Source organism: Typopeltis vanoorti, chromosome 10, assembly GCF_054136105.1.
Source record: "Typopeltis vanoorti isolate ZY-2024b chromosome 10, IOZ_Tvanoo_1.0, whole genome shotgun sequence".
Classification (NCBI taxonomy): domain Eukaryota; kingdom Metazoa; phylum Arthropoda; class Arachnida; order Uropygi; family Thelyphonidae; genus Typopeltis; species Typopeltis vanoorti.
This window is the reverse complement of record NC_143558.1, coordinates 110,280,369-110,294,378: the sequence shown is the minus strand read 5'-3', so window position 1 is coordinate 110,294,378 and position 14,010 is coordinate 110,280,369. Positions and strand designations below refer to the sequence as shown.

The 14,010-nt window shown below is 35.1% G+C and overlaps 1 long non-coding RNA gene across 1 annotated transcript in view; it reads left to right on the top strand.

The window, feature by feature from the left end:
* Positions 1–2,993: 2,993 nt before the first annotated feature.
* Positions 2,994–14,010, top strand: part of LOC150102671 (uncharacterized) — a 125,229-nt gene continuing 114,212 nt past the window's right edge. Inside the window, exons 1-2 of the long non-coding RNA XR_016548930.1 lie at positions 2,994–3,043; positions 6,386–6,464. This is a non-coding gene — a long non-coding RNA (uncharacterized LOC150102671). The remainder of the gene's footprint in view (positions 3,044–6,385; positions 6,465–14,010) is intronic.

Below are 14,010 nucleotides of genomic sequence, written 5' to 3'. Positions count from 1 at the left end.
CATCTGCAAATTTTCTTCGTCGAAGGTATTTCTTCAGTTTCGAAAAGAGATAATACTGACTGGGTGCTTGACCTGGGCTGTAGGGTGTGTGTTCAATCTCCTGGAAGCCACAATCCTTCACTGCAGCCTTCTTATTTCTGTCCTGATTGTCAGTGTCATAAATCCCAGAAATTTGGAAATTAGTGCTCCGATAGGACGTTTAATCTGATCTTCATAATATTATATGTATTGCGTGTGTTCTTCTGGCCGGTTTGCCAGTTTTCCGGAATGACAAACCCAAGGTTTTGAAACGAAAAAACCTGCCACACCTTATGAAACCCGGCTAACTCACCTTCAGATAAAAAGGCCTGATCAGAAGAAGAATTGTTCGCATCCTATACGGGATTCGAAACCAGATCTTTCCAACCACAGGGTATCCCCGAAACTGACTGCGGTAATATAAATATAAATTAAAATTAGTTTTTGAACACTCTAGTATGCTGCTAGGTTAATATTTTAGCCAATTTTTCTCATATTCTTTATAAATATTTCAGCTGCTCTTCACCATACCAAATTTGTTTATTCTATTATTTATTTCTAAATATAATTTGCTATCAGCGCTCAAAATGTACTTTGGTTACTTGTTTATATTCACCATGCAGTTGTTGCTTGGCATGTTCCTGCCTTTTTTTATTAATCTTTGTCTTTTGATTGTGCTACTTTTCATGCGAAAATTGGTTATATTCCGTTTGGTTAGTCGTGTATTAGATTTATTCAGGATCAAAATATTATTTGTAGAAAATAAAGAGCTAAGATAACAACTTGTTTGTGACACCATGTTTAATTACGCTTCATACTGTGATCCATAGAGGTGATAAATGATAGTGCCCGTACGTAAAATCTTACCTTACTCCTGATTCTATAGTAAACTATCTTCCTTTGTTTCTTTCAGATTGAATTGCTGTCTGACAGCTAAAGCACATGTTATATCCACGGTCTCAAAAAAGCTACATGGTAGTCTGAGAATTCGCGTTAAAAGAGAAACATTTTATTAGCGGTACAATGCGGTGTATTATGAAGGACGTAATGTCTAATATCAATTAATAACACAAACAAAAATCAATTAATAATCAAAATAATAATGTATTTGTAGTGACTACTGATTCACAACTACCCTGTTACTTCTGTGTCGTCCTATATATATAATGTCTTAGACATTACATTTACAAGGTGCTCTGATAATATTAAAATTTCAATCTTTAGGAAGCCAACAGATACAGATAGATACCTTCATGCATCCTCTCACCACTACCCTCCACAGAAATTTGGCATTATTTCCACCCTTGCACATCGCGCCAGATCCTTATTATCAGACGACGTAGAGTTTCAAAATGAACTTAATTTCCTCAAAAGGACCTTTCTTAATAATGGTTTTACTTTAAAAAGCATTGAGAAATTTCTTTTTCGCCGTCGTCAACTAACTAATGAAGATCATACTACCCCCAGAACTTACATCTCCTTGCCTTTCATTAGTTCCCTCTCCCCCAAACTGGCTAAAATTTAAAAAAAAATTCGACATCAAAACATGTTTCTCTACTTTTTTTAAACTTCGTTCTATCCTTAGTCAACCTAAAGAAAAGCATCACCATCTTCAGTTCCCAGGAGTATACAAAATTATTTGTAATTGGGGTAAAAATTACTACGGACAGACTGATAAATCTATCTTTCTCCGTGTTGAAGAACACAAAAGAGATATATCCGATAACAGAATCCGAGCCAGCGATCTCGCCAGTCACATCTTGTTCTCTGTACGATGAAGGCCACCAACATCAAATAGACTGTCTCAAACTTCTAATATCCACAAATGTTATGATGAACTTGAGTCTAAAGAATACGTCTTTAGACGTATACAGATGTAGCTACAGTTTACCTGATTCGCACCGTTCTGCTGTCCAGTGCTGGCGTTCCCACGATATCACACGCACGCATAAACACACAGCCGGAACTGTAGCGCGGACTCCAATTTGAACTGTACTACAGTCTCTAGTAGATCTATTGTTGTTATTATGTAATGTTTCTGTTGGAATATTGAGCATAATTTTGTTTCAATTGTACTTTGAAACCTGAAGAAGTTGGTTTACCAACAAAACTAGTAGTGTCCCCATTAAACCTTATTCTTTATTATTCTCGGTGTTTTAGTCATTTAAGTTAATTAATAAACATGTCATTGAGTAAATCGGAATACGAATATATATTTTTTTTTCTTAATATATTTATCTTCTCTTAAAGTTATTGTTTGTCGTTGTTAACTTAGTATCCTTGGTTAACTTGGGAGGTTCACGTTAACCATTATTCACAATCGTACTTATCATTCCTCCTTGGATATTCATTATTCATACAATGCCTGCCATATTTTACCTATTAAACACCGTGTTGATGAAGCAGTCAGAACTTTCTTCATATTTTATCAATGAGTCCCCATGGTTTGGTTCTTGTTTTTATACCAGTTTTCTCCTATTAATGTTTGCATACAGACCATAAAATTTAATAGTAAAACGTTTATTTCCACAAAAATTAGAAATCACAAATTGTTTTTTCTGATTCTGTTAAAAAGTTCTGATTAGCTGCATAAAACTTATTCGCCTATAAGGCCGTCTGTTTTAGCAGACGAAGCACAATCGACTTTAACGGTAAAAAAATTTTTTTTCTAAAATTACATTTTTATGTTTTGTTTTTTTTTTCAGAAATTCGACTTCTGGAATTTTCCCGTTTGTTGATTTTTGCAGTTGTTTCCCACACTTAAACATAAATATTCTACATGCAATATTAATGGCACGCAGTACATGTTCCCACTTTACGTAAGTGTATGTTTGATAACAATTTCGATATCATCCTATTGGATGTACGTGCTTTAAAGCAACTGCGTTTAGAAGATAAGTTAGGTGCTTTTTTAAATGAAGAACAAAGAATGCACAAGTTATAATATTTTGAAAACGTTTTACTCAATAATCTCACAAAAATGGAAGAATCTTACTCTTAGAGAAGTCGTTGTTATACAGAGTTGGTAAGTAACAAGTAAGTGTGGAATATCACAAACGGTACTGTCGTAAACTGGATTTACTTATACTGCACTTACTGCAAAGTAATTGCTTTTTTTAAGAAAAGAAAAGATAGAGAAAGTTCCTTGCCAATGTATAAATTTGAATGCCAATTTAATGTATAAAAACATCGTGTTTGACTTGTTTAAATCCAATATAGAATAGAGTTTGGTGGGCTGATTCCCAGATTTCCTGCTAGCCTATTCTCATTCGTTCAATATCTAACTGGATGCCTACAAACCAGTAGCACTACATGAGGGTTAAGATAAATTTGGTCAGACGCGCTGATCGTTTTTCCATTCTTCAGGCTTTGTGGGATTATCTTCCTGGTTACCTAGGTGTCACTTTCGCCTTCCGCGAAAAACAAATATATATAACAGGTTTATCCTCATATATTTTTTATATCATTCTTACGGTTTTGGTAGAAGCGATTTATATTTTTATTTCCAAAAACATAAATCTTCGTCAATGAGGGCATAGAATTTTTTGTTCAAATATAATTTTTAGGAACGGTTCACAAACTTTTAATGCAGAAGAATTGCTTCGCAAGACATACTTTGACAACTGAGTAAGTGAGCACCAAATATATTCGACTTTTGTTTGTCCGTTCTTACTCAGAATAATAACTCTGCTTAAGGTCGCAGGCAAAATCTGTTCTATATTTTTTGAATTGTCTGTTAGCTTCGGCCGAATCGTTTATACTATCAGAATTGTACGAAACGATTAAACTAATACGTTAGAAATCACAAATAAATTGTCTGCAAGTACATATAAGTTGCTTTGTTGCGATGGACACAGTTACTCTTCAAGAATACTATTACAAAAAAAAAAAAAAAAAATCTACTTGCCGCTTACTTATGGAGTTGGCAAAGCATGTTTAATCCCATTCTGTATTTTCACGCTGAAAGCGTGAAAATAAAGAATGATACTCAGTTGAAACATATCCATTGAAATAACAGCAGAAAATAAATAAAAAAATAAAAAAAAACTAATAGTAGTAGATGATTTATGTAACAGTACACGAAAGCACAATTAAGTAATTGTTCCTTTGGCCCATTATTTCCGCTGGAACAATTCGATGAATGTTCGTTTGAAGATTTTCCCTTGCATTTTAAGAAGAGGCCAAATATGATTATCATTCAAGAAACATTTCTATACATTTCTTTCTGACGTATGCCTCCTTTCTTACAGAAACATCCTTCGAAGCACTGGCTTATGCAAATACGCGTCTGATGGTAATTCTCACACGTATCTTCACATGCTGTGCCACATTTCTAGTACACTTCCTCATCCGGACAGTCTGCAAGAAAAATAAAATCTAAACGTTGTTTGATGTATGAAAGCAGTTGAATATTTACATGACAGTTTATTCGCTCAGAAATTTTAATCACAATCTGAAGGGACGCCATTTTGTTTTCATACTTATTAACTTCTTTCTGCTAGTTTCCCTCTGCCGAAGTTTCGGAAGAAAATCCTGCTAATCAATAAATAGCAAAAGAAACACTATCGTGTGGTGTGGCTGATGATTTTTATTCAGATACTCCACATTTTTATTTTTTATTAATTTTTTGTATTAGATGAGTTATCTGATAAGTAGTCTTAATGAAAGAAATGAGATTCTCTTAACCCTACATGCGCCATTCCTTTCACAGTAATGTAATGTTATGCTGCGAAATCTTATTTTTATGGAGAGAAAGATAAGTTAATTAATTTCACTTCTCTTTCCATTTTTGAGTGATAACTTTTGCGAATTATTATCACGCTCAGATTTCATTATTATGGCTGATTTCTTGAAAACGGTAAAAACGTTTATTGATGATAACTGGTACAAAAGATGTGGTATGTAAGAATCATGGATGGGTCAGTGAATTTGGTACCTTTTTATTTATTTTGTTAAGCGCCTCCGTAGCGCAATTGGAAGAATGACGGTACGATTGGAAAACACTTAAGTTCGATTCTCCTCTTGACGAGAGGAATCCTTAGGTAGGTGTTTTAATTGAAGGCGAGTTACCGATCTCTACAAAGGTGCCAGGATGTTTCTCTTGGAAACTCGGGTTTCTCATCCTGCATACAGAAAAATCGGCGTGAAACACACGCAGTTTACAGAAGCAAGATGCTTGTGGTGGTAGGCAGTAGATAGCGTTCTGTGTAGTTGGTGGATTAAGTGGTTGGTCAAAGAATTGCCCTTGATTGAGAAACTTGTCCCTCAATGAGTCTTTGGGATTCTCGGAGGTGTCACGTAATAATAACGGTTCAAAGTGGCGGCGGAAACAATCTCGTTGAGTCGGAAGTATGCATAGTTCAAGTACTGCACTATATTTAAGCCAATACCAGTGAGTTTGAAGCTGGCGCGCGCGCAGGCGCAGTAATCAAAAGATGGAGTAAGGAGAGGGTTGAAAATGGTTACCTGTAACAACTAACTTACTTATTTACGGGTAGCCATTTTGGACGAAAAGGTTATAGAAACGTATTCTCCATGGATTTATCCGAAAGTAGCTATTTCGTTCTGTTGATGTACCACCAGAAAATATGATCTAGAAGAAGGGCTCCTATATAGTTTTTGTTGTAAGAGATAACAGTAAACCAAGTTTTGAGAAACAATGTTCCAGCACAATTTATATCTATTATTTGTTTACTATAACCCTGCGTTTATTTCCGGTCAATGGATGAAAAGTGGACGAATATTTTATCTCTAGCAGAAAGTGTGTTTCTTATGTGCACCGAAATATCCTAAAAACTAAAAGAAAATTATTATTCAGTGAATCATAGGAACTGAATACTTGTAATGAAGATTGTGTGTAGAGAACTGTAGGGTAGACAGTTTACTGGAAATATTTTGACTTGGGGATTAAATTTCTGGAATTTATGGGTGTGGATACCTTTTTCTGAAAATCTCTTTCTCCTAAGTTACAGAAGTCGGATGTGTTCCTTTATTTTGTAAAGAGTGACGTTTGTAACCAGAATAAAAAGATTCCTTATAGAAACGGATTTTATTAAAATTCAGTAATTTGTTTAATCCTAGAGATTATTACTAAAGGAACGCGTTTCTTTTGTTTTTTGTTTACCGACTAGTAAAAGGCTTTCGTTGTTTTATTCCTACACAGGATTAGCAAAGGAGTTTGTCTCCTTTGGTTTTGTTCATTGCTGCATTTTTTTTTAATTTCTTAATTTAGATTTCAAACGGACAAGCATGAGAAAGAAACTGTTTCTCTTACAATTTTCTTAATGTAAATAATTATGTTTGAATAGTTATTTAATTAAACATTTTTTTTCTTTTGTATTACAATTTCGCTTTTCCTATCAACTAGCAACGTTTTCAAGATAAGATGAACATATTGGAAAGAAACCAGAGACACTTCAATGATATTCGTAGTGCGAACCTAACCTGTGAGTATTTTAAGGTGTAGGAAATTAAACACACAGATCAGTCAACAAAACGATCTAACATTTTATGATCTACTATTTTATATTAGATCATAAAATATTTTATTTTACTGATCTAACATTTTATATTTCAACAATTCTATTGTGCTTTTACTTTAAAAATCTTAATGAAAAAACATTAAGACTACAACATAGAATCTGTAGACTACCAGAAAGTTTGACAGAGTCTTAAGAAACAAGCTGTGGACTACTATAAAGAATGTGAACTGCTGCAATAATTATCATGTATTAATAGAACCAAAATTGCTGTAAGAATCAATGAAAAAGATACAGAATGGAAAACAATTAACAGATGGGTTTTTCACGGATTCCAAGTGTTGCCACTGTTATTTAATATCTATGTAGATGAATTAGTAAATAAATGGAAAGAAAATGTATAACCGGCATTTAAACTGGATCGGGGGAAACTATACTTAATACCATTTTGTTTGCAGATGACCAAATAATCATAGCAAGAATGGCCCTGGATATTGTCACTAATGTTTGTTTATTAATAGTAAGAAACCATAGTATATCTTATAAATAATTTAAGGCTCACGGATTTGGATATCATGCCGATTTCACTGTGTACTCTTTGGCTGTGCTGACTGCGCTGTTCTATTTTTACGCCTATGCTTATGCGCATACCGTACCATGCAAGTTATTCAAAACCATTTTGGTCGGAATAGAATGGTTAATCTTTATTCCGGTACGTGTTCTGGCCAGTCGGTTTACCATTTTGAGGGGGGGGTGGAAGTGGAACGATTTTTCTTCCGAGTTTCCTGAAGAAAAAACGTATTTCCGTATATCTCATACGGACTGACTCATATTCAGTTGGTTCGACTAGGACACGAAGAACCTTTAAGGTTCTTCGTGTCCTAGTCGATTAGAAACAAGTTTTTTTTTTTCAGCTAAAGGCCATCATCCAAACCAACCGAGATGCGGAGGGTTCTCGTCTGAAATTTCATATTAGCAAATTTTATTTAAAAAATATAGTTTATCGATTCATATTCCTACGCAAAGAAATCAGAATATAAAAGTATTCATTTAATAATTAGCATCAATATTTAATTCCGAATATTTTGACTTCAAATCTTTAACTTTGTGAATGAATATAAATTTTCAAGGGAAATCTCCTCTAACGTCTAAATTTTAAGCAAAATCAGAATTGCACAAACTGAATGCTGATGAACTTCAACCAACAGCCGATTCTGTTTGCAGAGTAAAAATATGTGTTAAAATAATAATAATAATAATAATACCGGTCAGTAATACTTCCTACTGTTTAATGAATAAAATCGTCCAAATTTCTGTATTAGATTATTTTCCGAAGTTTCGTTTTTGAAGATATTAATGTAATAAATAAGGAAGAAAGAGGTCATCTTTATTGCTTGGCAGGAAGCAACCAGGAGAGCAACAACGACGAATGCCACAAGATTTTCATGGTGATCCACTATTAGGTAGAAAGTAATGTAATATAAGAATGGGGCCCTTTATATATGCCTCCTGGGAGATATGTGCCTTGATTATATTCAACGTTAAGAATGGATTAAATAACGATAATTCTGTGGAATTATCGTTATTTAATTGATATATTTTATCGAAATTATCGGAATAAAAAATAAAATTGCATTTCTGTCTCATGACAAGTGATAGCAGAACCACTTGAATGTGTGAAACAAAACATCAGGAACCTTAAGTCGAAGATTAGAAATCTGAAGAAATAATATCGATTTGTTAATATAAATGCATTGAATAAAAGACAATTAATAACATAGGATAGTAATTAATATTGCCATAGAAAATGGCAGTTCTATATAACCATTACCATGTATAAATAACTATACTTATTATAGATTTTATTATAATTTTATTATTAATTCTAGAAATAGGAGAATTAGTTTTGGCTAATTCTGGGATGGTCTACTATTTGTGGCATATTTCTCAACAAAATAGAAAACTTTTGTATAAGTTTGGTAGGTTCATGACTGGGAGATTTGATTATCTTGGTTTTCAGTGTTGATTGTTGAAAAACAAGTAGTCCAATTTTAATTTTTAAAATTTAAAAATTAAAATATTAGTGATCATTTTTAAGTGATGTCAAACTTGATATCTTTACATGATTTGAGGACAATGTATTTAGGACAGTACGAAGTTAAAAAGGAAACTATTTCCTTAGAAAACATTTTGAAAATTTTACTAGAGACTGTGCTGTAATTCTACATTCATAATGTATTTCAAAAATATTCAACATTCCTCAGTGATTCAATTCATCAAGGGGATTGCTTGTTTTCAGCGAAGAATAAAGTTTTGAATCTCGCTTTATCCATGAACGTTGGTAAAATCGACTTCAGGAAGTCATGTACTGAGTTCGCATCCACGATGTCCTTTGGTTAGAAAGCTGTCTTTCAAATCAGATGTACGACATTAAGATCTTTTTTATTAGAGATTTAAATATAATCTTGCGTTATCTGATCTCATACGAATCGGTAAAAGTTTTCCCACTGCCAAAGCCGTATGAGACTTCCTCAAAATCGTCAACTCTTCTGGAAGAACAAACAGACATAATTCACCAGACCTGATAGCCTTAGTCGATTCGCCCGTAATTCCTAATAGCCAACAACATTCTCAAAGTGATCGAAAATGTCGCTTTAGGTTTATAAGACATGTCTTTGGTAATGAACCCATTATTAGATTTCAAAATATGCTACGAGTGGAAAATTGAAAAATTTGAAAAAGCGATTGGTTTCACCTACTTGTTTTCATCGCTTGAGCTTTCGTTAAAATAAAAAAAAAATTAAAATTTAAAAAAAAATTAACAGAGCAATCCATCCATTGGATCTCTAGGAAATATATTTTTTCACATATTTTCAAAATGTGCTTATTTTGTACTTATGTGCTTTTGAAAATATATACATATTTTCAAAAGCACATAAGTACAGAATTTTCCTCTAAAAAAACTATTATTATTATTAATACGAGAGACCTCCAGGGAATCAGGGACTCATCGAGGCGGACCACATACTATTCGCATGAGCTATAATACTTATTTTTGAATTCATTTACACTGCTTGCACACACAACATCCAAAGGCAATCCATTTAAATCACGCCCCACCCTATGAGAGAAAAAGCCTTCACTCACCCCCCCATCCGAGTGGCAGGTTTAAAACGACTACATCATAAAGTATGGATCTACGCGTGAGCGTAAATCAGGAAGGAAGGTGTCATATTTTACATTATTTTTTATTCTAGAAGTTTCCCCTTGCATTCATTCTCGGCTTCCATGGATGCCATCTTGTCCTTTCCCCACCCACCATAAATTAAAAATTCTATCAACTGAAATCCCGTATGACCCTTTCAGAAGTTTGTACCTCTCGATCATATCATCCCTCTTTCTCCTGTTTGCAAGTGTCTGCAGTCTACAAATTCTCAATCTGTCTTCATAACCAGTATTCCACAATCTTGGTGTCATTTTAACACTCTCCACTGTATCAGAATCACAATGGAGACCAGACCTGCCCACAATAGTCCAAGTGAGGTCTTATCAAGGTCTTGTAAAGAGACAAAATGACATCCTTATAATTACATGTGAAATTTCGTTTCAGCATTTTAATTATCTTTTGAGTCGTATTTGCAGTCTTTGCCACATGACCCTTGAATTTCAACTTCCTATCAACTAACACTGCAAGATCCCTAGCCTCATCTCGTCTAGCTTAATCCCACCAATATAATACGATATTGGATATCTAATCATGCCGAAGTGAATGACGTTACATTTAATGAGATTTAACTGACACCCATTTTCACATGCCCACAATTCCAGCCTATTCATTCTGTAAAGAGTGCATATCAGCAGCATTCCTGATTACCCTAACTATCTTTGCATCATCAGCAAATAGCTGTATGTCAGATCTTTCCCAATGTTATTAATGTACAGAGTGAATAACAGTGGACCAAGCACTGATCCTTGTAGTACACCACTAGTTACCTTACACCTTGCATACTCACATCTCCTGTATACCACTTTTTGAAAACTGTCACTCAGCCATCCTCTTATCCACACAAACGTTGTATAATCCTGATATGAGATGCCATTAAATAAATTAATGTTATGATTATGTTTGTTGTCAGAGCCATCGTAACTCAGTTTGCTTAGACGAGCCCTTTCTGTTGGAAAAGACTCAGGTTCGAATCCTGTCAAGGTCCTGAGGACCCATTATCAGATGTTCTCAGTCACATGTTGAGTTAGTCGGTCTCGTAACGGAGTGGGATAAAGAAGTTATCCCTCCCGGAAACTTGGCTTTTGCTTCCCTCACACCGACCAGAAGAACACGCGCCGTATACAGACACACTAGACTACGGTGATGAGGATTAAGTATCCTATTCCGTCTGATTCGGTTTCGAACGACTGCATCATAAAGTGTGGATCTACGCGTGAGCGTAAATCCGGAAGGAAGGTGTCATATTTTGCATTATTTTTTTTATTCTAGAAGTTGCCCATTGTTTATCTTCCACAGTCTCCTATTTGCTATTTATATGCTACTTACTAACGAAATATTTTTTTTAATTGTCTACGTGAGAAGATGAATTCTGTACTTGTTTTACAGTATCTCATTTTGAATTATTTCTCTAAAGTTTTAAGGGCTAATAATGTAATTACTGCAATATTAGCAGATATGTCATCGAGAACATGGAGGAAACCGTGTTATTTGCAGACAATAGCAATTTGTAGACAAAAATTATAATGTAGTTTTTCCAATCATTAAGATGTATAATTTATCCGACAGTGAAGTGGTATTTGTAAGAAGAATAATGAAACTAAAGATTCTAGTAATTATCTGGAGGGGTTCTGCACTTAAACTTGTATTCTATCCCAATAGCATACAAGTTTAAGTTTTTGAGTCATCGTCGATTTATTAGGAGCAATCAGAAGTATATTTCAGTATGGAATATGTCCACCCCAAATTGCAATGCAGTTCTCATAACGTAGTACCATGCTTAGCATCGAGTGAGGAGGACTCGAGGCCAACTGGCCTACTCCTCTTTCAGAGTAAGGAGAAGACCTTGTTTGTTTTCTGGAGGGGAATTTCGAGCAGCAATGCGCCTCTCTATTGCATCCCAAATGTGTTCTATGGGAGTTGAGATTGGGGGAGCGTGCTGGTCACTCGCTTCGATTAATATCTTCAGTCTCCAGAAATATCTCTACTGCTCTTGTACAACGTTGTGTGGCATTGTCATCCATAAAAAGAATTCTTCGCCCCACGAAACAATCGAACATGGACTAATAATAGCAGATAACTTCACCAGTCATCGGGTGACGTTATTCTTCACCCGATGACTGGTGAAGAATAACTTTGTTGCAATATCGTTCACCAGTCATCGGCTGTTTTTCACGCACTCGTAGTTCTGTGCGTCCATGAGGCATAATGCCTGCCAACACCATGACCCTAGCAGCGCCGTATCTGTCCCTTTCAAGACATTCTCGCGATGATAAGCAGTACCACTTTCACGCCAGATGAAGTGTTGTCTACAATCGGAGGAAAGACTAAAACGACTCTCATCTGTAAAGAGTACATTAGCCCATTGGTGCCTGTGCAATTTTTATGGATACAACACCACTGAGAATGCTCTACGATGAGCTGTGGATGAAGGGACGTAGACTATAGGCCTTTGGGGGTATAGGCCTACTTCTTGCCATAGTTTGTCGAGATATCCGGGTACCTGTGCTTGAATGGAGTCGACTTGCAGGTGACCTGCCGTGGTGCGTCGATTATGTTTTGCTGTAATAATAAAAAAATTTGTCTTCATGCTCCGTGGTAGAGCGAGGGCGACCTCTTCGCAAACGTCTGGAACACATTTCATTGGTTTGAAACGCTGTCCAGAGCATGAATAAAACGCTATGTGAGATTCCAAACTCTCTGGCTATATTAATAATTCTGCGAATTTCTTCGAGCTTTCCAATAATTCTTTCCCACGTAAAATCATCTAGATAATGTCTCTGACAATTAGAAGACCTCCAAATTTGCAATTTTATTCATTCACGAAAAGAGCTTTCTTCAAACACACAAATCGCTTAGCGTAGCCTTTTGCCTTTTATCCTGTTGAGTGCTATCCAGTGTCCCCTTAGCGCGTGATTCGAAAATATGAATGTTTGCCCACTTTCTACTCGAAATCGTCAGTTATACAAATTGCCACAAGCTGATTCGTCCAAATTTGTGGTTGTAATCTTCAGAAATAGTGTTCGTCCTTATGTTTTTGGACGAGATGTAATACCTAAAGACACTTACAAACATTCATGCCTGGCATGGGATTCGAAGCTATGACCTAAAATTTGGAGAACTAATATGCTTTCCATTAAACTAACAGGTGAAGTTGACTGTGTATTCATGAAGAAACCCCAACTCACAGCTGTCAAAAATCTGGTATCGATGTGTGGAAATGCCATGAGAATTTCCAGTAAACCAGACTAAAGTCTAAAGATGAATTACAATGCAAATACTTTAATGAAATATTTATTTTAAAATCATTTAATTGATAAAATGCTTGAGGAGTAGAGTCGATCAGGATTTCCTTTAAAATAAAAATTTCTGAATTTCAAAGATAAGAGGATGAGAAAGATTATTCACATTTTACGATTAGATTATGAAAAAATGCCAAAATTCAGTTCAACTGAATTAATTCACCCCAGAATTAATTGTAAACGATAGTAAATATGCGTATTTATGGTAATTTTGACAAATCATTTTTCCCGAAGACTGCAATAAAACTTTCAAAGGTAACCAATACTTACTACCAAAAGATAAATAAATCGCACTTACGACGGATAAATAATTTAAATCCTGTGATACATTTTTATTTCCCAAAGAGAGTCAGCAAAACTTTTAAATCCTCAACTTTTAGGAAATCGGAATGTATCTGGTCTGTACCGTTTGTTGTCATAGGTTATGAATTTATGGTTGCATATGATATTGAAGACTTCGTCCCAAGAGTACTACACACACACACACACACACACACACACACACACACACACACACAGTTGTTGCCCTTTCGTGATCTGAAATATGACCTCTGATCTCGATTCTGCTGAATTGCATGGCTACAATACTCGTTTGCCGGTCTTTACTCGCTGAATTATAATTTTTTTATTTGGCCGATCTAGCATCATGGGGTTACTACTTGTTATGCAAGCACCCGCATCGAAAAGATTGTTTCATAAATTAAGGAGTATATGAAAAATGTTATTGCTTATCACGAATTGCTGAGGAATTACTGATCATTATAAGAATCTTGAAACGTACCATCTTGCTCCTAAGTGTAGGTAAACATTGTTAGTTTGGTCTTTGTTCGAAATTCGAGTATTGCACCTATTAGTGGATTTGTTCTTTCATCAGACAGCCTCCGTGACATTACGTTGCGATTCTTTTTTTTGAAGTCCTTTAGTCGGAATGACGTGCGTTCAAATCTTGTGTAGGAGATGAAGAACGTTTATTAGAGATTTTCAAGTG